The following is a 26,155-nucleotide window of genomic DNA, read 5'->3' on the forward strand; positions in this document are numbered from 1 at the left end:
GGAGCCAGGTGGTGGGTATTATGGAGGACTCGTATTGCATGGAGCACTGGGTGTGGTGCATAAACAATGAATTCTGTTAGGCTGAAAAGAAATAAATAAAAAAATAAAATTAAAAAAAAATAAAATGAAAAAGCCAAGTCTACATAGAAGCAGAGTTTGAGGATATAATTCATGTTTCCTTTAACTGCAGCATTCCTCATACACACATAACTAAAATCAAATAATACCTATTATTTCAATTAATAGTATATTTCATATAGACTAAAATATGCTCATACATTTTAAGCTATTCTTTTGTCTCAGAATTTCAGTATACTTGGGTATATACAGGTATAGATATAGATTAATACTAGATAGGGTATCTGCAATATAGGGATTTATGCAGGTATAAACAAAGATTGATGGAAGTAAATATATTTATTAATTCTATTAACTTTTGGACATACAAGGAGGTAATTCCTAAACTGGGAAACACTTTCTTATCTTCACAACCTATACATTCTGAGAGGTAGGTTGTTTTATTTTTTTAATTTAAATTCATTTAGTCAAGGTATAGTACATCATTAGTTTTTGATATAATGTTCAATGATTCATTAATTGAGTATATCACTCAGTGCTCATGCTGATCATATCACATGCCCTCCTTAATGCCCATCACCCAGTTACCCCATCGCCCCATCACCTGCCATCCCACAACTCAGTCTGTTTCCTGGAATCAGCAGTCTCATTCAGTTTGAAATACAACTATTAATATATTTAATATTTATTATTTATTTATTCATTTGTTTATTTATTTATTTTTACTTTCTTTCTTTTTAAGTAGGTTCCATGTCCAACATTGAGCCCAATGCAGGGTTTGAACTCACAACCCTGAGATCAAGACCTGAGAGGAGATCAAGAGTGGAATGCATAACCCATTGAGCCACCCAGGTGACCCTAAATTTGACTACTTATAAAATAAATGAAATATTGTTTCTATAAGTCAAACCATAAAAATTGACATGTACTAAATTTCAGTCTGTAGTGAGCTATTAATTAAAGATGAATGTATCTGTGTATTTCCACAAAGCAGAAGGTATTGAATTTCAGGAAATTTGAAGACCTATGAGATATCTGCATATTTGAAAAGGATCACAAGTAACAAATAATACCCTATGGATTTTATACCCATAGAACTCTTAAATTTTATTTATTTATTTATTTATTTTTAAAAATATTTTATTTATTTATTCGACAGAGAGATTACAAGTAGGCAGAGAGGCAGGCAGAAAGAGAGGAAGAGAAGCAGGCCCCCTGCGGAGCAGAAAGCCCGATGCGGGGCTTGATCCCAGGACCCTGGGATCATGACCTGAGCCGAAGGCAGAGGCTTCAACCCACTGAGCCACCCAGGTGCCCCAAGAACTCTTAAATTTTAAAATGAGACAAATAATGTATTGTGTCAAAGGTGTGATTGACTTAATATGTTGAAGTTTCTTATAGTTTCTCCATGACCAATTAGTAGATACATAATGGCATGTGTCTTCTCCTACATTTGATGCACTTTTGGTGAACATGCACTGTATTTGTTGTTTCCATAACTCTTCAAATTATCTAAGAGAAAGCTGTATACACAATGGGTACAGACTCAGAAAGTTTTAGACCTCACTTCTTACCACAGTGTCTTTTAACACTGAGCTTCTTTGGAATCTTTCATATAGGAATTCTAATTAGAAAAAGCATAGCTAAAATATGTCTTACATTAAAAGGTAATTTTTATTATTTATATTTATTGTTTAAAATGAGATTGCTAATATATCTCTTTGTATTAGTTTTTATGCTAGTTTCATTTTTTGAGATGTCATTAACTACAATAAAACCCAAGTATTTATAGTGTAGGATTTGAAATGCTGTGACAATGTATACATCTGTGAAGCATATACAATCGGGATATTAAACCCCTCTCCATAACCTACAAAAGTTCTGTGTCTTTCCTTGGCACTCATACTGTCCAACTAAGTCACTCCTAATATTCCCAGGCAATAACTGGTCTGATTTCTGTCATTTTTGATTAGTTGAATTTTCTGTAATTTTCTTTAACTTAGATCATATAGTATATACTCTTTCTGTGTGTCTTATTTCATATAGCATAATTACTTCAAGGTATATCCACATTGTTGCATGTATCAGTAATTCTTTCTCCTCCCTTCTTCCTCCCATCCTTCCCTTTTTCCTTCCTTCTCCCCTTCCTTCCTTAGCTGAGTAGTGTTTCATTGTAAAGATACAGTGTAATTTGTTCACCCATTCATTTGCTCATTCACATTTTGATTGTTCTCAGTTTTAGGATGTTATAAATAAACTGCTAAAAAAATTTGTATATAAATCTTTGTATGGGTATTTTTTTTTCTTTCAGGGAGATATTTTAGTTGACTCATACAGTAATATATGTTTAACCTTTCAAGGCTTAAGGCTATTATCTTACTACTTGTTTCTAATTTTTCCATGTGTTCTGTGTTGCCCTCTTTTTCCCTTCTGCTATAATTAATATTAACTGAGTATTTTTATGAATTCATATATCACTTTTTTCACCAATTAACTATAAATACTTATTCAGTGATTTTAGTGGTTGCAGGTTGATAATACATACCTTTAACTTTCCAACACATCAATTGATATTAAAACACTTCATGAAAATGTAAGAATGGTATAAAAATATACTTCCATTTTATTCTGTTATAGTTGTTATATATTTATTTCCTCATATGTTATGAACTCCACATTACCTCATTATTACTTTGACTTTGATATTACTTTGGTATGTATAAATATATATCCACTCAGATCACAAACAGGAAACCTTATCTGAACATAATGTCTTTGTAGATATAATCAAGTTAAAATGAGAACATAGTGGATTAAGGTGAGCCTTATATCCAATAGGAGGTATCTTTATAAGAAGAAGGAGATTTAAACATTGACCCACAAGAAAAGTACCATGTAAAGACAAAGGCAGAGAATGGGGTGATGCATCTACAAGTCAAGTGATTTCAAGAATGCCCAGCAAACACCAGAAACTAGGAGAAAGTACAGAATGTATTCTCTCTCAGAACCTCCAATAGAAACCAATTTTTTCAGTACTTTAATTTGAACTTCTGATCTTCTGAATTATGAGAAAATAAATTTCTGGTGTTTTATGCCACCCAATTTGTAGTAGTTTGTTACAGTAGCCCTAAGAAACTAATAAAACTCCATTATTCTTCATGTACATAAGGTTGCAGCTGAAGCTGGAGCTTCAGTTGTAATCTTTTGAAATATTTATTTCACAAATTTGAAAAATAAATTAATGGAGTCCTTATTTGCTATGATAGTGAAAGGTTAGGTAATGTGAGGTTATATAGTGTTATGGTGTTTGAAAAGTATATGAAGAGGATGGGTGAGCCTGGTGGTGGGTATTAAGGAGGGCACGTTTTGTACTGGGTGTGCTATATAAATATGAAATCTTAGAACACTGAAAAAAAATATGAAGAGTTCTAGGTTTATGTGGATGTAACCTTGCTTTTTGTTGTCCTTTTAAGATGTGTCTAGGGTTATTGTGCAAAAAGAAGGATTTTTTCAGAGAGTAGAGCCAAGGATAAAAAGGAAAAGATCTGAGAGCAATTTCAAAGGAGAAAAATGGTCTAATGAAGACTTCCTATCTCAATACTGAGTCTCCCCCTTATGTTTTCCAGAAGTATTTCAGGATTTCTATGAGCCATTGTCTGCTATAAGCCTCTCACTCTTACCCTTCCCTGAAATAATTACTTATTATGGCTACTCTCTCTCTATAATATATTTACTGTAATATTTTAGTGTATGGTATGGAAGTAATTTCACTTTTTTATTTTATTATTATTACTGTTATTATTTTAGATGATAAGTTGGCAATTTAAACATGAGCAAATATGATTTATAACACACTTGAATATAAAGGATAACTTTAAGTTTAACTTTAAGTTTCTATAAGCTATTTTGCTTTTTCCTTTTGCCAATAGATGTCCCAAGCAGAGATTGTTCCTTTAATCACTGTCCAAAATGGAAAGACACATGGAGCATTGATATAGCTGTTGACTAAAAGTAAATGTACTTAAAATTACTAAAGTAATGTTCTATGTCACTGAAGTTTGGAGGTTGTTTGTTACCAAAGCAAATCTGTCTAAAGACAGCCTTTAAAACTAAAAATGTAGGGCTCCTGGGTGGCTTGGATGGTTGGGTGTCTCCCTTCCGCTCAGGTCATGATCTCCAGGTCCTGGGATCAAGCCCTATGTCAGGCTCCCAGCTCAGCAGGGAGCCTGCTTCTCCTTCTGCCTCTGCCTCTTCCCTTGCTTGTGCTCTCTCTCTCTCTCTTAAATGAATAAATAAAATCTTAAAAAAAAAACCCTAAAAATTTAACAATAATTACAAAATTAATTTTAATGGCTGGCAGATGATTAATGGGTGAAATGAAATTTTGTAAATTTCTTCATCTCTCACAGCTAAGATGGAATACATATTGTTGTAATTGAAGTATTATGTTAAAAGTGGAATATGTGAATACATATGGTTGTAAATGAAACATTACAATAAAAAATATGACTATTACTACTACAATTTTCTTAATCAACATCTTTTTTTATTTGCAGCCTTAAGTAACATTCATCAGAAGTTCTACAAATGTGTGTCCACTGTAATGGGACTTTGTGGAAATTCATATCATGATTTGGAGTCTCTTTCCACATTCATGAATTGGGCTATCCTTGTGATGTGCTTCGGGCAATAAAATACATGGGAAATGACAGTATATCAGTTCTGCATGTAGGCCTCAAGGGGTATTGAATATTTCTGCCTATTTCTGGGAATCGTCCAATCATTGTGAGAGCAAGCCAAAGATAGCTTACTGGAAGATGAGAGACAGGGGGATGCTAGAGCCAGCTCTTGTTGACTTAAAGGAGTCATTTGCGTGCATCTTTTACCAATTTCACATTCAGTTACATCACATCATCACATTGATGGACTGAAATTATCAAGGCTGAGCATTGATCTGCCTTTGTGAATCAATCTGTTTTCTCAATATTATCTCTTTATACTGAGGTCTTAATTCAGTAAATTTTTCAACATTTGAAGTAACTAAGTTTCTGAAATCCATTTTTCATTTTTTTTAAAAGATTTTATTTACTTACTTGATTAAGAGCGAGGGAACATAAGCAGAGAGAGAAGTAGAGAGAGAGGGAGAAGCAGGTTTTCCACTGAGCAGGGAGCCTAGATGTGGGGTTTGATCCCAGAACCCTAAATTTATGACCTGAGCAGAAGGCAGACACTTAACTGACTAAGCCACTCAGGCAACCTCTTTTTTTTTTCTTTAACTTTTATTCATTCTTGAAAACTGGTCACTTTTTTCTGAGCTTGCCTTTTTTTTTAAAACATATATTTAAAGAAATCACCCCAAACTGAAACACATTACCAATCTTTAGATCGAAACATTTCTTAGTTATCCAATCTTCCTTGTAAATTATTCCAAACAATAATTTTATCAAATATTTTACCAATGTAATCTTTAACTTCTGAAAAAAGCTGTCTTTTACAGTTTGCTGAATTTCTAAGACAATGTCACATTCTTTATTTTTTAAGGCAGCATTCTACTTTTGATAGATGTACTGTGGGTTTGTCTCCACATTATATTCTCTCAAGAATGTAATTTGGTGGGGATTCTACTGACTGCAGAAACATAAATTGCTGTGGCAGTGAAAGGGGACGTGGCAAATTACGCCTGCTTCTTAGAGGTTTCTACTCAGAAAGAAAGAAAGAAAGAAGGATACCAAAAACACATGACGTCATATAATACCTGGTATGGCAAAGAATAATACTATAATTTTCCCAGAAAGAGGAAAAGTAAAAATCTGACAATAACATTATTACCATTATAGCTATTAAAAGAAGAAATAATAGAATATCTCATACACTAGATATAAAGAATGGCATGATTAAAGAAAGAAAGATGTGATGGCTACTGTTTATTTTGAAGTAAACGGATATAATCACGTGCAGAGGGCAAGATTGAGTATGAAAAGAGAGCCGGCATTTGGATGCCTGCCACAGAGAGTATCGATGGCCAGTAAGTCTTAACAAGAGCAGCAGGGATAAAGAAAACTATAGAAACACACCTATGAGTAACCACTCGTCCTATTCCATCTTGGCAAAGAGGGGCAAGAAGAAAAGTAAAAGAGGTATGCCTCAGCTTCACTCCTGGGATACCCAGTTTTTTCTGGCTAGTTTTGTGGGAAAGAAGGAGGTGGGCATTACAATGAATATGAAACTGAATCTTTAAAGTTGGCCAAATTTTTGTCTATAATTGAAATGACCAGAAAGCCGGAAATGTGCACAAGACAGGTACTACTGTGGAACTGAAAGGGAGATTTTAAAAATATGGCCAAAGGCGTGTTTGTATTTAAATAAAATAGGTACCAGTCATTTCTTATTATTGGTGGACAGTTATGTTCTAGAAAGTCACCACACATGTTACAATAGCAAATACAGAACCACCACTCCTAGGGAAAATGCAAGGTAATATTCCTAAGAACCACTCACATCATCTTTATTAACTAATCAGTATATAACCTTGTTTTAGGCATTTCTTTTTATGATTATCCTACCTGACGATTATGCATTTCTTTTTAAAGACACCTTCTTTAATATATATTGTTGATTAATTAGCTTTGAACTAATGGCAAGTAGCACTATAACTCTTGCAGCTTATCTAATGCATGTATTTTCTTTGTAAGACACATCGTAGGCTTTTGCACTTAGAAACACTAGAAAACAATTCAGCATTACATTGGAGACCATTTTAAGAAGTTAAATCAACAACAAAAAATATAAATATATTTTTAAAAAGGCATATAAAACAAATTATGGCACCGAATAGACTGAGGGATATATGACAGGAGGAAGGATGATTAGTTTGAGACTATTCCACTTGTAGGTGAGAAATGTTGAATGTACCTTGATTCTAAGTTTTGTAATATAGTGCAAAAGTTTAAGACTCTAAGAAGTATTATGAGAGCAGAGCAAATAAAATGTCTGTAGTTGGAGTACGGAGTTCTAGTTTGGAGTTCAAGAACTTTTCAAAATTCTTTTACAGAATAATTTCAAAAAATAATAATTATATACATATATATTTGTATAAATGTATTTATAATTGCAAGAAATTACAAAGCAGCAGGAACATCAATGACAAACTGTCTCTTTTATCAAGTCCTCCTATTACTCAGAACTCCTTATTAGATGACAAATAGTGTTATGAAGAGGGAAGGAAGCTAGAAGGACATGGCATTTGAGCAGGGCTTTAATAGGTCTTCTGGATTTGGAGAGATGAAGATGGATTATCAGTACATTTATAGGGGCATTATGAGAAAATCTTGATTGAAAGAAATCATGGGGAGAAATTGCAAAGAGGCTTGAAATAAGAAGAAAATTGCCAATTACAGATTTAGTGAGAAGTTCTAAGTTACATGTTCATAATACAATTCTCTTTTGAATCATGAGTTAAATATGCCAAGGAGTAGAAATTATATCAGTTGATCTCAGAAGTGTATTCTTAATTTCCCTTCACTGTTAAAATTGTTCCTTAATATCCAATGAAAATCTCCACCTATTAATTTTATCCCAGTGATTTATTTTAGTAGGAAAAGGATTATAGAAGTCTACAAGAAAACCAAATCAAACAGTAATATATGTATATAAAAAATATATGTTTATAAAAAATAAAAAATAAAAAAAAATAAAAAAAAAAAATAGGCGAAGAAATTAATAAAATACAACCTTGTTTGAATTTAACCGTTATTTCTGATAGTTTCAAAAGCCTTTGGTGTTTTAAACAAACTCAGCTAAAATAGTTCTACAGTCCCATGAAGTAGGGGCAGGCATTATAATCTCTATATTACAGAGGGGAACCTTGAGGCACAAAGCCATTTAAGTGATATGTCCAAGGTCACTGAGCAAGTCACTGGTGAGGCCAAAAATAGAATCCCAATTCTTCAGCTAGTTCTTTGTTCAGAAGACCATATTGGTTCTTTTATTACTCCAAGGATAAAATTTAGCTTTATATCAGAGGAATTTTTTTTCTTATATGCCAACCAAAAAAATCAACATTTAAAAAGATTATTGAATTGATATTAAATCAAATCATATTTCATGCTTGAGATTTTCAAGTTACTCTTAGAAAAATGTTTTCTTGTTGTTTAAGAGGAAAATATCCATACACAGTTTCTTGCTGTTATCATCTCAATTCATAAAACTTTTTTTCCCTCCCCTAAATATTTAATGGCTCTATTTAACTATGAATATGTTCTGGTTTCTGCACAAGAAAATGCAAGCCATAGTAATTGGCTTTGCCTTCAGACAGCTGAGTCAGCAAGAAATCAGACAGCCTATAGAAACCTTTTTATTTTCTATCAGTTTTTCAGAGTTTCAAGCCATTGAAATATATTGAAAAAATCTGGGAGGGAACTAAACCATGCAAATTAACCTTACATCTGCTTTATACAACTCTCAAACCTCCAGATTTGTAATTCCTTATCTGTGGCTGCTCAAACAATTTTCTGGCTCATAATGCTGTCGGTGCCATGGTAGGAAAGGAAAGTGGATTATAGTCTCCAGTACATATTTGTCTAAAAGTGCTTCTATTTTTCCAGTCATGAAAAGAATCTTTTTCTACTCTTGTAGGAATCCTTGAGAACTCGAAATTCTACTTTTTGAGGTTCATATCTACACATACGGATTTTGTGAAAAATGATTTTATAAAGTTCAAAGTTGCTAAATATTTTAAAAGAAATATATGTTCACATAAACTAGAAAGGGCTGTAGATATATTTATCTCTCTTTATATGTATATGCATGTGTATGTATAATAACTCACATGTATTTATGTTTACATATATGTAATAGATGTCATTTTATAATTATGTGCAATTATAATAATAGATAGTATTTATTAAGCAATCACCTTATACCAGGCACTCAGTGAAAATTTTTATGTATAGTATATCATTTATCCTCATCACAACATTATGGAGTGACTATAATTACTACTCTGACTTACTTAACAAGGAAACTGAGACACTAAGAGCATAAGTCAATTGCCCAAAGTTAGAGCTTTCATGTGGTTTTTTTTATAAACCAGGTGGTTTATTTCTCCCATATTGTGTGTGAATAGAAATTATTTGTGGACATGTGAGTAAAATAAACATGTAAAGTCTAGAGGTTTAATGAAAATTGATTAAATTCATGAGCTAAGATTTAGAGAAGAGAAATATCTTCCATAGGTTGTACAGTCACCCAGCTCCCAAATCTGGAGGATGACTCAGGTAGTTCCCCCAGTGCTCTCACAGTTGGCATCATCAAATGATGTCATAAATTGCAAAACAGGTAAGAACTATTTTTCATAGAGATACCCATTTTTTACATTTTTCCAGCTGACATAATTTTTAAAATTAGGTAGATAAAATATTTTTCATTTGTTTAATTTTCTGTTAGTGTTTTATAAGACCATTTGTACCACATACAGGGATGTCTACACTTTCCCATGGCTGGTGTTCAACAACTTTTCTCCACACCATTCATTATCCAAACTACTTCTCTATAAATGTTACAGAAATAGCTTGTGCTAAGATACTCAGATCTCTGAAATGGTACCTTCAATAGAACATCTTAGTATTTATTTTAGGATCACCCCCACCCCGGATTTGACATGGTATTCTGGTCCCACCTACAACTTTTAAATGTGCTTTCTCTCATTTTTGTGTGAGCAGTTCTTTAACAAATATTGACATTTCTTAGTTTTTAGTCTATTGAACCCTATTCTTAGTGTATAAACCATCCCATGGGTTAGAGTTATCACATTTCCTATAATAAACATATCTGGATAACTGTATGTGAATTACATGCACACACACAAAAGAGAGGACAGTGACCTTCAAATTCCATTTGTCTACTGTACTTTCTCAACTCAACCATCCACAACTGAGGGTGCAAAACATAAAAATGATGCTCAGAGGTAGCCCCACAGGGATATAACACCTACACTGAGATCTTAAGTCTCAGAATGATCCAGTTATGTGACAATATCTGGCATAATTTTTTTAATTTGTTTTTTTAATAACTATCCTCAAGTGGCACTATATTGGTAAAATTTCCTGCTAAAAGTTCACTAAAGCAAAACAAAACAAAACAGAAAACAAACAAACAAAAAACAGATTCAAAACCTTCTCTGGTCTCCCTTAGTTTCTGGACTGATCTCACTTTCCCATTTAAGACTTTGACTTGCCAGAAGTTAAAGTTTTACTCTCAAACTCAACAGTAAATTTTCCTCTCTCACCTTTCTCACCTGTAGCATATATTAGTCTTACCTTAGGCTATAGAAAGACAGAGTTGAGGGGAGAAAATTATGGTCTGTCTTTTCTATACCCCCCTCTTCCTCCTCCTCTTGGGTGCTAAGGAATGAGTAGGGAAAGGGAAACTGTCCAATATCTTCTTATTTCCTTATGCAGGACTGCAGTCTTTTCCTTGCTTGGATATAAATGTTATATTCCCTGTCTATGAGCTCCAACACACCATGATGACGACATATTTGAGTGTAGCCTCCTAGGCATTTTTTAGTTTGTAGGTTTGGGATCATTTCTTAGTTGGCCTTTAGCTGATGAACTTCATGCTGCATTCCTCTAATGCTTATGTCCCCTTTGTCCCTTCATTCCCCAAATCTGTTGGTGTAATGGCAAAATGATATTCCCCAACTGTATTCTTTTAGGTCTGGTGGGACCCTGCCAAGTGCTTCTCCTAAACACTTAGAGAAAGTGTTTCTGCTCATTCTATGTCTTGCAGCTTGGCCTACACAAACATACATGTATATATATATGCATACATATTCTCCTTCTCTCTCTTTCCCTTTCTCTCCTTCCAATTCTCCTTTATTCTGTTCATTTAACACAGGAACATATCAGCAGATCTTTGTCCTAAGAAGATATATGAACAAAGAATGAAAACTGTTTCCTCTTCTTGAAGAATTTACCAATCTTTAGAAAGAAATCTCATGGAGTCCCCTTCTAGGTCTTCAAAGTGGGAAGATTTTCCATGAACTGGGATCCCTCTAAAATGTCAAACACTGTATTGTTTTTCCAATATTAATTCTATAGTAATTGCAAGGGGAAGGGGGACAAGTAGGGTTGACATGTTCCTTCTCTAACTGGAAGCTCTCAATTATTCCAATTTCTGGTGGCTCTCTGAATTTAGAATGTTAAGAACTTAAGATAATGATACATTGTATCCTCGCCTTAAGCCATAATTCTAGGAAAAAGAAGTCAATATTTTGTTACATTGGATCAAAGATAATTCATGGAGAGGAAGTAGCTGCAAAGGTCCTTAAGTACCATACTCTTCTGGCATCTTAATAGACTTCATTTTTGACATTTAACTGTGGACAGTTTTCAAACCCTACCCCTTCTGCCCCAGAACTGGCTAAGCTGATTAGAAAGACTTCCTGCTCCCTCCTTTGGCAAAAGTAGGAAATTCAAATCATGCAAATGCCAGCCCATTCACAGTAACACTCACTCAAATCAATCCCCTAATTTCAATAAAGGCCAAACTACTCTTTTTCTCTGTTCTCTCCAAGTGCCACTTTTGGACCTGCTTGGGGGATTCCCCTATATTTAAACAAGCTCTATTAGGTGAGTAATAAACCTTTTTCATATTCTCTCTCTCTGTTTTATTTTTGCTTTTGTTTGTTTTGTTTTTTGTGGGTTTGTTTGTTTTGTTTTTGGTAAGAAATCATTTTTTGTTTAGGTACAATTGACATATAACATCATGTTACTTTCAGGTGTACAGCATAGTGATTCAATATTTGTAATACTGCGAAATGATCACAATACCTGCTCCCAACTACACTGTTGGGAAGAAAGAGGATCTGTACCTGAAGGGAGCCAGGGGATAACCTTTATGATAAGTGCTTTGAGGACATACCTCGCAGAAACACCCTAGGCCTGGTGGGAGCTGACCAGTTTCTGATGAAGATGAGCACCTTGGAGCATTCCCACATGCAGGTGATGAAGTTCAACGGTGAGTCCACTTGTCAAAATTGCTGTAGAGGGGGAGGGTCTGAAGCAACTGCCAAATTGCACCCCATGGTGCAGTGCATCATCGTGGAATGGCGGGAGCGTATCATTGCAGGGGCGGTGAGCTGCTCCTAAAGATCCACCTGAAGGACCGGAGAATCAGTCCATCAGAAAACCGGACCCAGTCATCTCATACCATGAAACTGTCAGCCAGGAGCTGAACTGCTCTGTCTGTCCAAGTCTGCCAACAAGCATATGGGCTGCCCGTGAAGGCACTGCCCCTCCCTGACCGTCAGGCCGAGGGCATCTGACAAGACTGAAGAGTCCACCCGCCACAAGCTCAGGCCACCCGCGGCTTACTAGCTGAGAAGTACTAATACATGCCCAAGACCTGCAAGATCTGGTATTTTCGACCAATAACACATGCACCAACATCCTCATCGGTGTCACCAAGGAGGTGCAGTATTTCAATAAGATCAAGTCAGGGTGACGGCTGAGATCTAGAAGGCCACCAAGAAGAGCGACACGGTGTGAGGAGAAGATACGTGACGTGCACTTCAACGTCCACCGTATGTCGCTGCAAATTGACGTCATCCAGCGCGCCTCCGTCGCAAATGGGCAAGACTGCTGTAGCCCCTGTGCCAGACTGCTGGAGCCCCTGTGCCGTGCGGAGATATGATACCCAGGACAAATGGTTGGTGGCTTCTGTAGTGTCCTCAAAAGGAAGCGGAGGCCACATCTTCGAGGAGTCCGAGGTGGCCAGTCTCCCCATGTGTGTTATGAAAGCATACCTGCTTATCAGTGAGTCCTTTGGCTTCGCTGACAGACAACCTGAGGTTTAACACCGGGCGGCCGGCCAGGCCTTCCCCTTGTGCATGTGTGATCACTGGCAGTTCCTGCCCAGAGACCCCTTTGACAATGCAGGCTGCCCCAGTCAGGCAAGTGACTTATACTTTTAAGCACAAAGGCTTGAAGGAAGGTACCCTGTTTCTGGGCAACTTTCTGGACAAGTTGTCCACAGGCCTCTGGAAGTCCACCCCACTGCGGATGAGATTCCATGTAGCATCAGCATGAGATTCCATGTGGCTGATGGACCACAACGAGCTCTCAAATGCTCCTCCCCACACATCAACACAGTCCAGAAAGGGGGTGCTCCACCTGACAGATTTCTGGGGCCTGATCCATGCCATCGCAATGCACAGCATTCATTCTTGATGTCCTACCCTTTGATAATGATTTCAAGACTTCGGAAGCAACAGAAATGCCTTCTTAGCAGGTACTTATTTGGGTGATAGGAGTAGGGGAGAGGATAGGACAGCCAACCTTTCTTTTTCTCATTTTCATTTCTTCAGAAGGAAACTCAGACATCCTTGTGTCTTTATTTCTTTGTTTGTTTTTGATATTTTGTCAAGAGGCTCATTTAGGTAAATGGCTGTAGTGGATTTTCTCATATGGGGAGAAGATGGAGGAGGTACACATTTTCTTTGAACAGAGACTAAAAGGTGGAGACTCTTGTGTGATGCCAACTTGAGCACCTCAAGCTGGTACCATTGTAATAATAAATTTGGTGTGGTGAAGACTATTAATTTTTTTTTTTAAACAACACTTGAATTGAATGTGGCATAATCGGGCTTAATATCTAACCAAATTTTATGTGGTATATATATGGCGGGAGGGGTACATCCCACCTTTGTGGCATGAATAAAACAATTGACACTGTAAGGAAGATGGCCAAACAATGACCACCACTATGGGGCTGGGGAGGGAGGATGGGGTCTTTCTTCTAATGTTTTTGTTTTGTTTTGTTTTGCTTTGTTTTGTTTTTATAACTGGTTTTGTTGTATACTGGCAAGTTTTTACTTTGAGCTGCTGAAAATGGTTTATGCTTTGAGCTGTGTTGCATTATGTTGCATTTGCTAAACACTCCAACGTCTCCCATATAGATTTAGCTACCTAAGTTGAAAGTTTATGTAATTGGCATTTAAGGACAGTAGTATGGAATGAGAGGCCTCTTTAAAATGGCTGTAGTCCTTGTGTCTTGTCTGGGAACTATCTGTGTGTCTGAGGTTGAATCATCTGTCTTAATTCTAACATAAGCCATAATTACCTCTAGCTGGAATGACTTTTATCCGTGGCCATTGATTGTGTCTTAACCTGGCACTGGCCACCATCATAAGGCCTGCTTAAGGGAAAGACTGTGTAATGTATAAGCCCATCAGTGGTTGTTCAGGTGGAAGAAGAGTAGTCACTCTAGCATGCTGAAGATCACACTCCTAAACAGATGACACAGATGATACACTATAACTTTTAAAAATTCCTTTGCCTGTGTTGAAAGAAAAAAAAAATCTATATAGTCTGAGATAGAGGGCCTAATATCCCCATGGTGCTCTCTTGACTCAAACCCAATCTCAGTTGAGGGTCCTTAAACCCAATAAAGTTAGTATTGTACTGGAAGAGTCCTAACCCTATATCTGATATGTAACTGTCTAGAGGAAGAAACTTATGTGAGGAGGATATAGAGGATTCCTTCAAATTATAGCCAGAAACAACCCCAAAACAAACAAAAAACCCTAGCAAAGGCCCACAGTTTACCCACTTGAAAATCCAAACTTTATTGGAAATCCAAAATTTACTAAATAATTTCTACAACTAGATAAAAGAGTGCTAATTAAATTTTAAGCCTTTACAACAGGTTCTAGATTAACTTCTGCCTACATGTACCAACTGGAAACATTTCATAGTCTTTATCAGTACTGAAGCTCACATTTCAGTTATTCTATGGATCCTACTAAATTTTAATAAGGTATCCCTTTACTCTTAGAGGAACTGCAAAATATAAACTAGAGAGGGGGGAAATGTGTTTCACCTTAACCTTCAGAACTATTATTTTGCTTAATTCCACCATGGTCAGACTACCTGTTACCCTAAAATATACAGAGTGGACATGGCCTCCGAACCAACCAGTAATAAATTAAAAATAAATGATATTTGGCACTTACAATTAAGATTGCGTCCCCTATCAACCTTACTCCTCAGTTTCCTACATTCTGGCTTGAGAAACATGATCGAGCTGTGGCTTCAACAGTATACTTCTTTTTGCTCCATATTGCATATTCAATGTCAATGACAAATTCAGAGTGGAAAAGGGGAAGTACCAAAATAGGCCATGAATAGAAGAACTGACATTGATGAGGTGAAAAAGGATCATGTCTTTTAGTGCCTTTAGTCATTCTTCAGCACCTCATTTCAACCGTGAAGGATCTTACTCCTTTAGTTAGAATTATAGGAAGTCTAGAATTTGATAAGGCATGGGTATTTGAGATGACACAGTAGGATTTGCTATAGAATGGAGGAAAGGGGGAAGATGAGAATTCCCAAGAATATCAGGGAAGGAAAGGATCCCCTGTTTGAATTTATTTGTACAAAGGGTAACTCTTAATATTAACTAATCCTTCTTGAGTCACTATTTTTGATTAAATAGGTAGTAGAGCAAATAAAGATCATTTTTAACAACCTGATTTTAAGAAATGATTATTCTCAAATAGATAATCTTAATTTTATTTTTCTATTTTTAATAGAGCATATGGACATGATTTGGTTGTCAGTTACTCATAGTATTAAATTAGTGTCTACTATGTTTCTGTGCCAGGAAAAAAAAGAGAGAGAGAGAGAGAGAGAGATAATGTGAAGGAGAAAAATACTTGGGAAAATATACAAACACAAGCCACAGACTATGATATATATTTTTAAAATACTTTTAAACCATTCCTGTTTCCCCAGAGATGCTACATATACACGAATAGTAGCTTGTGTACCTTTCTTATAGCCATTGTATTTTAATAAAATTAATGAATTTTTATTTGTCATAGTCTGACAGAGACCCATACTATTGATTTCTCCTCTCTGTATATCTAATGCCAACCTTGCCTCTGCTAAATGATGGGATCAGTAAACATTTAATAAATTGGTGTTTAGTTATTGTGAGACAATAAGGAAATAAGTTGCTATGAAATGGAGACACATAAAAATGTGTTAAAAGGATATTAAAAATAATATATTTAGCTTTTTGTTTTAAAACCATTAAACTTATCTTCTTAGATAAGAGGAATATGGTATCTAGATCATCTTGAGTTAGAGAAGTCCCAAGTGTCTTCATAAATCGGATGCCAGCTTTGAAGTAGGCCTTGAGGTAGAGCTGGTCGTAATTTCAGCAGTTTCATGTGTTTGGGAAATATTTAATTGGAAAATATTGACTCCATCTTCCAAAGAGCAACAGGATGTTTTCACAAATGGAAGGATTTGGTAAGATACTTGAGGACAGAAAGAAAACAAGAAATTACCAATTGAAGTCACAATTGGAATGATCTGAAGCTTCATTTTAACCTTGTTATTTTCATTCTGAGCTCAGCTATCATTACAAAACCAGCTTTAAAGTATCTGGATTATGTCTTCATGGAGTATTTTGTAATTCAAAGTTTATCCTATTTTTGTTCTTTGTTGTTATTATATTATAAAATGCACTGTCATTTTTATAAGTTGTTCTCACTGAACTGCTGAATCAGTGACAATTGCCTCTATCTACTTCATTTCTAAATAAACTTGTCTCCAAGATCTATCAATTCTTCTCTTTCAATAGCTGATACTCACTTGCTAGTTTATCTGTTTCTACCATATTTGAGGATAACATCAACTCTGACCAGACTAAGACCCTCAGAGTAGTGCTTCTCATAGTTACTTGTGTGTTTAAATGATCTGCAGATCTTGGGAAAATGATTTTAATTCAACTGTTCTAGAGGAATGATTTTAATTCAACTGTTCCTGAAATTCTTCATTTCTAATAAACCTGCAGTCATTAGTGTTGTGGAACTTGGGCTACGTGTTGAGAAGTAAGGCTTTAGAGATCTTACTAATGTCCCCAATACTGCCACATATATGTCATTCCCAATTAAAATAAATAAATAAATACATGGAATAACTGTGCTGGGAATAAAAATTCTGATTTTTCTCATATTAAAAAAATGTATTTTCTTAGGAATTGCAGAATTCAAATTCTAATTCACTCTTACTCTGCGTGTAGAGCAATTCAGCTCATTTTTCATTTCAGGTTTGCATTTTTATAAGAACACCCTATTTGTATTCAATCTTTACCCTTTCCCAAAAAAACTGTCCTAAACACTATGTGACCATTATTACATAAATGCATATGAATCAAATGCCAAAACTGATAAACAACGGAAAACTTAAACTCTTTACTTCCTTTTTGTTGCAAATAAGTTTAAGTAATAAGAAAAACTGTCTACTAACTCCATCTAACCTGATATTTTCTAACTTGAACATCATTAGCATCTAAGTAAGTCTCCACACTACTTCTGAAGACTTATTGCATACTCATTTACTCATTTATATAATAGCACCAGTCTCCCTGAGTCATTTTAGAGGGGCTGGGACACAAAGAAGATAGCAAGGGTTTCTTCCAAATGTGGCAAAACCCACAGTGTTGCCCCAAGAACCCTGTTGCACCCTCCTAGTGAAGGAAAAGAGGCCAGAGAATGATTGGCTCTTCATTTCATACAAATATCCAAAAGAGCTCAGTTTTCCACCAAGAAAATGTAATTTACTTAGGAATCAATGGAACTCAGAATTCTAATAACCTGTATCGCTTTCCAGCATGCCCAAATACACAGTATTAGTGCCAATTAATTATATATCCATTTAAGAATTCAGGTAATAGTATTAGGTCCAAGCTTGCCTCTGTGCATGTGTGTGTGTCTGTGTGTATATAATATATATGTAATTTATAGTTTTTATATAATATAGTGTCATATTAGTATATATATAATAGAGTGTCATATTAGTTTCATTATATATACTTATATATTATAGGGCAAATATAATTTTATATATATATATATATATATAGGCAAAATTCCCAGAGCCCTAGTTGGGGGTACCAGTATCAAAGGAGAATCTATTGTATATGTTAACTATTTATTAAATAAAAGAGCTCTTGCAAATTAAAAATAGTATTTATGAAAGTAATAGAAATGATTTAACCATGAGTTAATAATATCTGGAGACTCCTGAATTGAGATTTCTCTTCTCTTCTTGAAATGGCTTACAAGCAAGGGAGCTTAATTAACAGAAACACATGGCATAAATTTTCCTGTCTACTATCATTGGTATTCTGTGAACATAAGGAGGAAAATCCATAGTTTGTTCAAAATCACTGTTTTCTGAACTAAGATGATGGTAACTTATATCAGGTGAGGAATAGTAAAGAAATATTTTAACATTCTATGTCCCAACAATAGCTCTTCCATTAAAAAGAAATGTACTGAGAAGTAGGCCTTTCTATTGATATGTAATTACATTTATTTGCTTTATTATATATATATATATATATATATATATATATATATATATATATTTGTGGTTGGTAGTCTGGGTCTTTTGAATATATTTCATCTTTTTTATTAGAATATTTACTTGCTCATTTTCCTCTTAGAATTCCCATAATATAGATTATTTAAATTTAAACATCAGGGTAATAGTATCATAGTATTCTTCTATGAAGAAAAATTAAAAATAAATACGGTTTGAAGTTGTAAGAACTTGTAAAAAGAAGTAAGAATTTGTGATAGCGTTATATTAGTAACTACTATATAAATATATCTATTTAGAACACACTATGGAAATTTACTGGTTTTTTTGGAGATGTTTACCACAATAAGTTTAGGTAACATCTATTACCTTACATCATTGCAATTTTTTTCTTGTAATGAGTACTTTTAAGAATTACTATCCTTGCAATTTTCAATCATGCAGTATAATTGTTGTTAACTCTAGTCATCATATGTTGTGTGTATATAAATTTTCTTTTTTTTACTTTTATTTTAATTCCAGTATAGTTAACATACAGTGTTATGTTAGTTTCAAGTGTACAATATAGTGATTCAGTAATTTCATGCCTTAGTCTTCATCACAGTGCACTACTTAATCTCCATTAGCTGTTTCCCCATCGCCTTGCCCACCTCCACTCTGATAACCATCAATCGGTCTATCGTTATGTCTGTTTCTTAGTTTCACTCTCTCTTTTTCCTTTGCTCATTTGTATTGTCTCTTGAATTCCACAGTATATGGTATTTATATAGTATTTATCTTTGACTTATTTCACTTAGCATTATACTCTCTAGATCTGTCCATATCATTGCAAATGGCATGATTTCATTATTTTTTAAATGGGTGAATAATATTCTGTTGTTATTACATACATACACACCCACACACACACTATTTTCTTGATCCATTCATTAGTCGATGGGCACTTGGGCTACTTCCATAATTTGGATATTGTAAATAATGCTCTTATACACATAGGGGTGCATGCATCCCTTTGAATTAGTGTTTTTGTATTTGGGGTGTAAAAATCCAGTAGAGTTATTACTAGATCATAGGGTAGTTCTATTTTAAATTTTGAGGAACCTCCATACTGGTCTCCACAGTGGTTGTACTGGTTTGCATTCCCACAAACAGTGCATGAGTGTTCCTTTTTCTCCAGATCTTTGCTAAGACTCATTTCTTCTTGTTTTTTGATTTATGTCATTCTGACAGTGTTAGGTGATATCTCATTGTAGTTTTGATTTGCATTTCCCTGATGATCAGTGATGCTGAGCATCTTTTCATATATCTGTTGGCCATCTGGATGTCTTGTTTGGAGAAATGTTCATGCAAGTCTTTTGTCCATTTTTTAATTGGGTTGTTTGTTTTTGGGGTGTTGAGTTGTATAAATTATTTATATTGGATACTAACCCTTTATAGGATATGTCATTTGCAAATATCTTCTCCCATTCAGTAGGTTACCTTTTAGTTTTGTTAATTGTTTCCTTTGCTGTGCAGAAGATTTTTATTTTGATGTAATATCAATAGTTTAGTTTTGCTTTTGTTTCCCTTGCCTCAGGAGACAGGTCTGGAAAAATGCTGATATGACTGCTATCAGAGACATTACTGCTTGTGCTTTTCTCTAGGATTTTGATGGTTTCATACCTCACATTTAGGTCTTTAATGCATTGTGAGTTTATTTCTGTATATTGTATAAGAAAGTGGTTCAGCTTCATTCTTTTGTGTGTTGCTTTCCAGGTTTCCCAACACCATTTCTTGAAGAGACATTCTTTTTCCCATTTAATACTTTCCTTCCTTGTTGAAGATTAGTTAACCATATAATTGTGGATTTATTTCTGTGCTTTCTATTCTGTTCTATTGACCTATGTGTCTATTTTATACAACTATCATATTTTTGATAACTATAGCTTTGTAATATAACTTGAAGTCTGGAATTGTGATGCCTTCAGCTTTTCTTTTCTTTTTCAAAATAGGTTTGACTATTCAGAGTTTTTTTGTGATTCCACATAAATTTAGAATCCTTTTGTTCTAGCTCTGTGAAAAATGCTGTTGATGGTTTTTTCTTTTTCTTTTTTCTTTTCTTTTTTTTTTTTTTTTTACTTTCTTTTCAGTGTTCCAGAACTCATTGTTTATTCACCACACCCAGTGCTCCATGCAATATGTGCCTGCATAATACCCACCACCAGGCCCACCCAGCCTCCCGCTCCCTTCCCCTCCAAAACCCTCAATTTGTTTCTCAGAGTCCATAGTATTTCATGGTTTTTGTCCTCCTAAAATATCCCCCAACTTGCTTCTTCTTTCCATCTCCCAGTGTCCTCCATGTTTTTCCTTATGTTTCACAAGTCAGTGAAACCATAAAATAATTGACTCTCTCTGCTTGACTTATTTCACTCAGCATAATCTCTTCCAGTCCTGTCCATGTTGCTACAAAAATTGGGTATTTATCCTTTCTGATGTAGGCATAATACTCCATTATATATATGGACCATATCTTCTTTATCCATTCGTCTGCTGAAGGACATATTGGTTCTTTCCACAGTTTAGCTGTTGTGGCCATTGCTGCTATGAACATTGGGGTACATTGTATCTTTGGGGTAAATAACCAGTAATGCAATTGCAGAGTCATAGGGTAGCTCTATTTTTAATTTCTTAAGGAATCTCCACACTGTTCTACAAAGTGGCTGCACCAATTTGCATTCCCACCAACAATGTAGGAGGGTTCCCCTTTCTCCACACCCTCTCCAACACTTGTTTCTTGTCTTGTTGATTTGGGCCACTCTAACTGGTATAAGGTGGTATCTCAATGTGGTTTTGATTTGAATCTCTCTGATGTGTCTGTTAGCCATTTGTATGTCCTTCTTTGGAGAAGTGTCTCTTCATGTCTTCTGCCCATTTTTTGACCTGATTATTTGTTTTGTGTGTGTTGATTTTGAGGAGTTCTTTATAGATCTTGGATATCAGCCCTTTGTTGGTAGTGACATTTGCAAATATCTTCTCCCATTCAGTGGGTTGCCTCCTTGTTTTCTTGACTGTTTCCTTTGCTGTGCAGAAGCTTTTGATCTTGATTAAGTCCCAAAAGTTCATTTTCACTTTTGTTTCCTTTGCCTTTGGAGACATATCTTGAAAGAAGTTGCTGTAGTCAATGTCGAAGAGGTTATTGCCTATGTTCTTCTGTAGGATTTTGATAGATTTCTGCCTCACCTTGAGGTCTTTTATCCACTTGGACTTTATCTTTGCATATGATGTAAGAGAATGCTGAGTTTCATTCTTTTATACATTGGTGTCCAATTTTTCCAGCACTATTTATTGAAGAGACTGTCTTTTTTCCACTGGATATTCTTTCCTGCTTTGTCAAAGTTATTTGACCATATAGTTGAGGGTCAATATCTGGATTCTCTATTCTGTTCCACTGGTCTATGTGTTTGCTTTTGTGCCAGTACCATGCTTTCTTGGTGATCACAGCTTTGTAGTAAAGCTTGAAATCAGGCAACGTGATGTCTCCAGCCTTGTTTTTCTTTTTCAACATATCCTTAGCACTGAAGGGTCTCTTCTGGTTGCATACAAATTTTAGAATTTTTTGTTCCAGTTCTTTGAAAAATGCCAGTGCAATTTTGATCAGGATAGCATTGAGTGTATAGATTGCTATAGACAGTATAGACATTTTAACAATGTTTTTCTTTTGTTCCATGAGCATGGAATTATCTTCCATCTTTTTGTGTCTTCTTCAATTTCTTTCACAAGTATTCTGTAGTTCCTCAAGTACAGATCCTTTACCTCTTTGGTTAGGTTTATTCACGGTATCTCATGGTTCTTGGTGCTATAGTAAATGGAATAGATTCTCTAATTTCCCTTTCTGTATTTTCATTGTTAGTATATAAGAAAGCAACTGATTTCTGTACATTGATTTTGTATCCTGCTACATTACTGAATTGCTGTATAAGTTCTAGTAGTTTGGAAGTGGAATCTTTTGGGTTTTCCATATAAAGTATTAATATCCTCTTTGAGGAGAGAGAGTTTGACTTCTTCATTACCAATTTGAATACCTTTTATTTATTTTTGTTGTCTGATTGTTATGCTAGGACTTCTAGTACTATATTGATCAAGGGTGGTGAGAGTGGGCATCCTTGTCATGTTCCTGATCTCAAAGGGAAGGCTGTCAGCTTTTCCCCATTAAGGATGATATTTACTGTGTTTTTTTCATGGATAGATTTTATGAAGTTGAGGAATGTTCCCTCTATCCCTATACTTTGAGTCGTTTTAATCAGGAACAGATGCTGTATCTTGTCAAATGCTTTTTCTGCGTAGGTTGAGAGGACCATGTGGCTCTTCTCTCTTCTCTTATGATTTGTTCTATCACATTGATTGATTTGAGAATCTTGAACCATGCTTTGTCCCAGGGATAAATCCCACTTAGTCTTGGGGACAAGCTTTTTAATGTGCTGATGGATCCTGTTAGCTAGGATCTTATTGAGAATCTTAGCATACATACTCATCAGGGATATTGGTCTGAAATTCTCCTTTTAGGTGGGGTCTTTGCCTGGTTTGGGGATCAGGGTGATGCTGGCTTCATAGAAAATATCTGTATGTTTTCCTTCTGTTTCTAGTTTTTGAAACAGCTTCAGGAGAATAGGTGTTATTTCCTTCTTTGAATGTTTGGTAGACTTCCTCAGGGAACCCGTCAGGTCCTGGGCTCTTGATTTTTGGGAGGTTTTTGATCACTGCTTCAATCTCATTACTAGATATTGGTCTATTCAGGTTGTCAATTTCTTCCTGTTTCAGTCTTGGAAGTTTATAGGTTTCCAGGAATGCATGTATTTCATCTAGGTTGCTTGACTTATTGTCATATATAGCTGTTGATAATAATAGCTGTTGATAATAATTTCTGACGATTGTTTCTATTTCCTTGGTGTTAGTCATGATCTATCCCTTTTCATTCATAATTTTATGAATTTGTGTCCCCTCTTCTTTTGAATTAGTTTGGCAATGGTTTATCGATCTTCCTCATTCCTTCAAAAAAAAAAAAAAAAACAGCTTCTAGTTTTGTTGAGTGTTCTACTGTATCTCTTGTTTCTATCTCATTGATCTCTACCCTAATCTTGATTATTTCCCTTCTTGTGTCTGGGGTTGGCTTAATTTGCTATTGATTCTCCAGTTCTTTAAGGGTAAAGAGAGCTGGTATATTCTGGATTTTTCAATTTTCTTTGAGTGAGGCTTGGATGGCTATGTATTTCCCCCTTAGGACTGCCTTTGCTGTATCCCATAGGTTTTGGACCGAAGTGTCTTCATTCTCAGTGGTTTCCATGAGTTGTTTAAGTTCTTCTTTGATTTCCTGGTTGATCCAAACATTCTTTAGCTTCCAAGTGTCTGAATTCCTTCCAAACTTCTTCTTATGATTGAGTTCCAGTTTCAAAGCATTGTGTCTGAGGATATGCACGGAATAATCTCAGTCTTTTGGTTTTGGCTAAGCCCTAATTTGTTACCCAGTTATGTGGCCTATTCTGGAGAGTTCCATGTGCACTCAAGAAGAATGAGTATTCTGTTGTTTTAGGGTGGGATGTTCTGTATATATATAGGAGGTCCATCTGGTCCAACGGGTCATTCAAAGCTCTTGTTTCTTTATTAACTTTTCTGCTTGGGTGATCTGTTTATTCCTGGGAATGGTGTGTTAAGATACCCTACTGTTAATGTACTCATATCAACATGACTCTTTCTCTTGATTAACAGCTGACTTATTTAGTTGGCTCCTCCCATATTGGGGGCATAAATATTTACAACTGTTAGATCTTCTTGCTGGATAGATCTTTAAGAATAATGTAGTGTTCTTCTTTATCTCTGACTATATAGTCTTAAGTTTAAAATCTAATTTATCTGACATGAGAATGGATACTCCAGCTTTCTTTTGAAACCCATTGTCATGAAAGATGCTTCCCCATCCCTTCACTTTCAGTCCTGGATGTATCTTTAGGTTCAAATGGGTCTCTTGTAGACAACATATGGATGGGTCCTGTTGTATCCAATCTGCAACATTGTGCTGTTTTATGGGAGCATTTAGGTCATTCACCTTGAGAGTAATTATTGAAAGGTACATTTTTATTGACATAATGTTGCCTATGAAGTCCTTGTTTCTATAGATTGTCTCTGTAAATTTCTGTTCTATGACACTCTTGAGTTCTTTCTTCTTTTGTGCCACCTTGGTGGTCTTGGAAGCTCTTTATCTCTCCATACATTTTGAAAGTCAGCCTTGCTGGATAAAGTATTCTTGTCTGCATGTTCTTCTCATTTAGTGCCCTGAATATGTCTTGCCAGCCCTTTCTGTCTTACCAAGTTTCTGTGGACAGATCTGAGGTTATTCTGATGGACCTTCCTCTGTACATAAGGAATCTCTTTCCCCCTAGCAGCTCTCAAGTGCTCCTGTCTAAAATTATGATTCATCAGTTTCACAATCACGTGTCTAGAGGTCTTTCTAGACTGTTGACCTTGGGGGGGTGTGATCTTGCTGCCTCTAGGACAGGAATGCTTGTTCCATTCTCCATATTGCGAAGATTTTCATGGAAAATTTGTTCAACTGTATCTTCTAGTCTTTGTTCTTTCTCCTCCCCCTCAGGGATCCCAATAATTCTGATGTTGGAACATTTCATGGTGTCATTTGTTTCCCTAATTCGGTTTTTGTGGCTTCTAAGCTCTTTGTTCCAGGCCTCCTCCTGATCCTTTTTCTCTATCAGTTGATCTTCTAGATCTATAATTCTATCTTTTGCCTTAGTTACCCTAGCTGTTAAAGAATTTAATTAGAATGGATCTAATTGACGGTATTTTTAACTTCTTCCTGGGCAGCTTTCTCTTCTGCTCTAATCGATTCCATGTTGTAATTAATGGTTTTCTCCAACCTAGCCATGGCCTGGAAAATTGTAACCCTGAATTATTTTTCCAGCATACTGTTTTTGTCCATATCCAGTAGCTCTGAAGGAGAGGGCACAGTCTCTGAATTTTTCCCCTACTTGGCATTCCTCCTCTTAGTCATTTTGGTGAGAGGTGATTAAAGGATTGTGTAGCTGAATATATCAATTGTGAGCCAGGCAAGGTGCACCCTGGAATGCTTCTAAGCAATCAGAAGTCACCAACAAAAGAAAGAAAAAAGAAAAAAAGAGAGAGAGAGAAAGAGAAAGACAGGGAAAAAGAGAGAGAGAGAGAATACCCAGCCAGGCCAGAATGGGTCCCAAAGGTAAGATTTTTAAGGTATACAAACAAAAATGGACAAACAAAATGACAAAAGTCAATGACAAGGGGGAAAAAAAAAAGAACCCAGCCAAAATATACTCCAAGTATAAGATTTATATAATACTAGAAATAAAACAAACACATAGAAACACTGACAGAAGAAAAAGATGGGAAGGTGGTTATAAATCCTCAGTGTGGGCGAGGAATGTTATTTTAATTTTTCCTGGGTGTATTTTGATATTTTTGTTAAAGGACTCAACTTTCCAGAGATAAAGGGAGATTAAAACTGGTTTATATATAGGGGTTGTATTGATTAGGGAAAGATGATTACCTTGAAGCTTTTCTCTATATGTATATTTAAAAAAATAGAAAAGAAAAAGAAAAACACGGGTATGTGTATGAAAAAAGTTCAAGTTAAAAGATTATTATGGAATTTGTTGTATTGAACT

This window comes from Mustela lutreola, chromosome 2 (assembly GCF_030435805.1).
Source record: "Mustela lutreola isolate mMusLut2 chromosome 2, mMusLut2.pri, whole genome shotgun sequence".
Lineage (NCBI taxonomy): Eukaryota > Metazoa > Chordata > Mammalia > Carnivora > Mustelidae > Mustela > Mustela lutreola.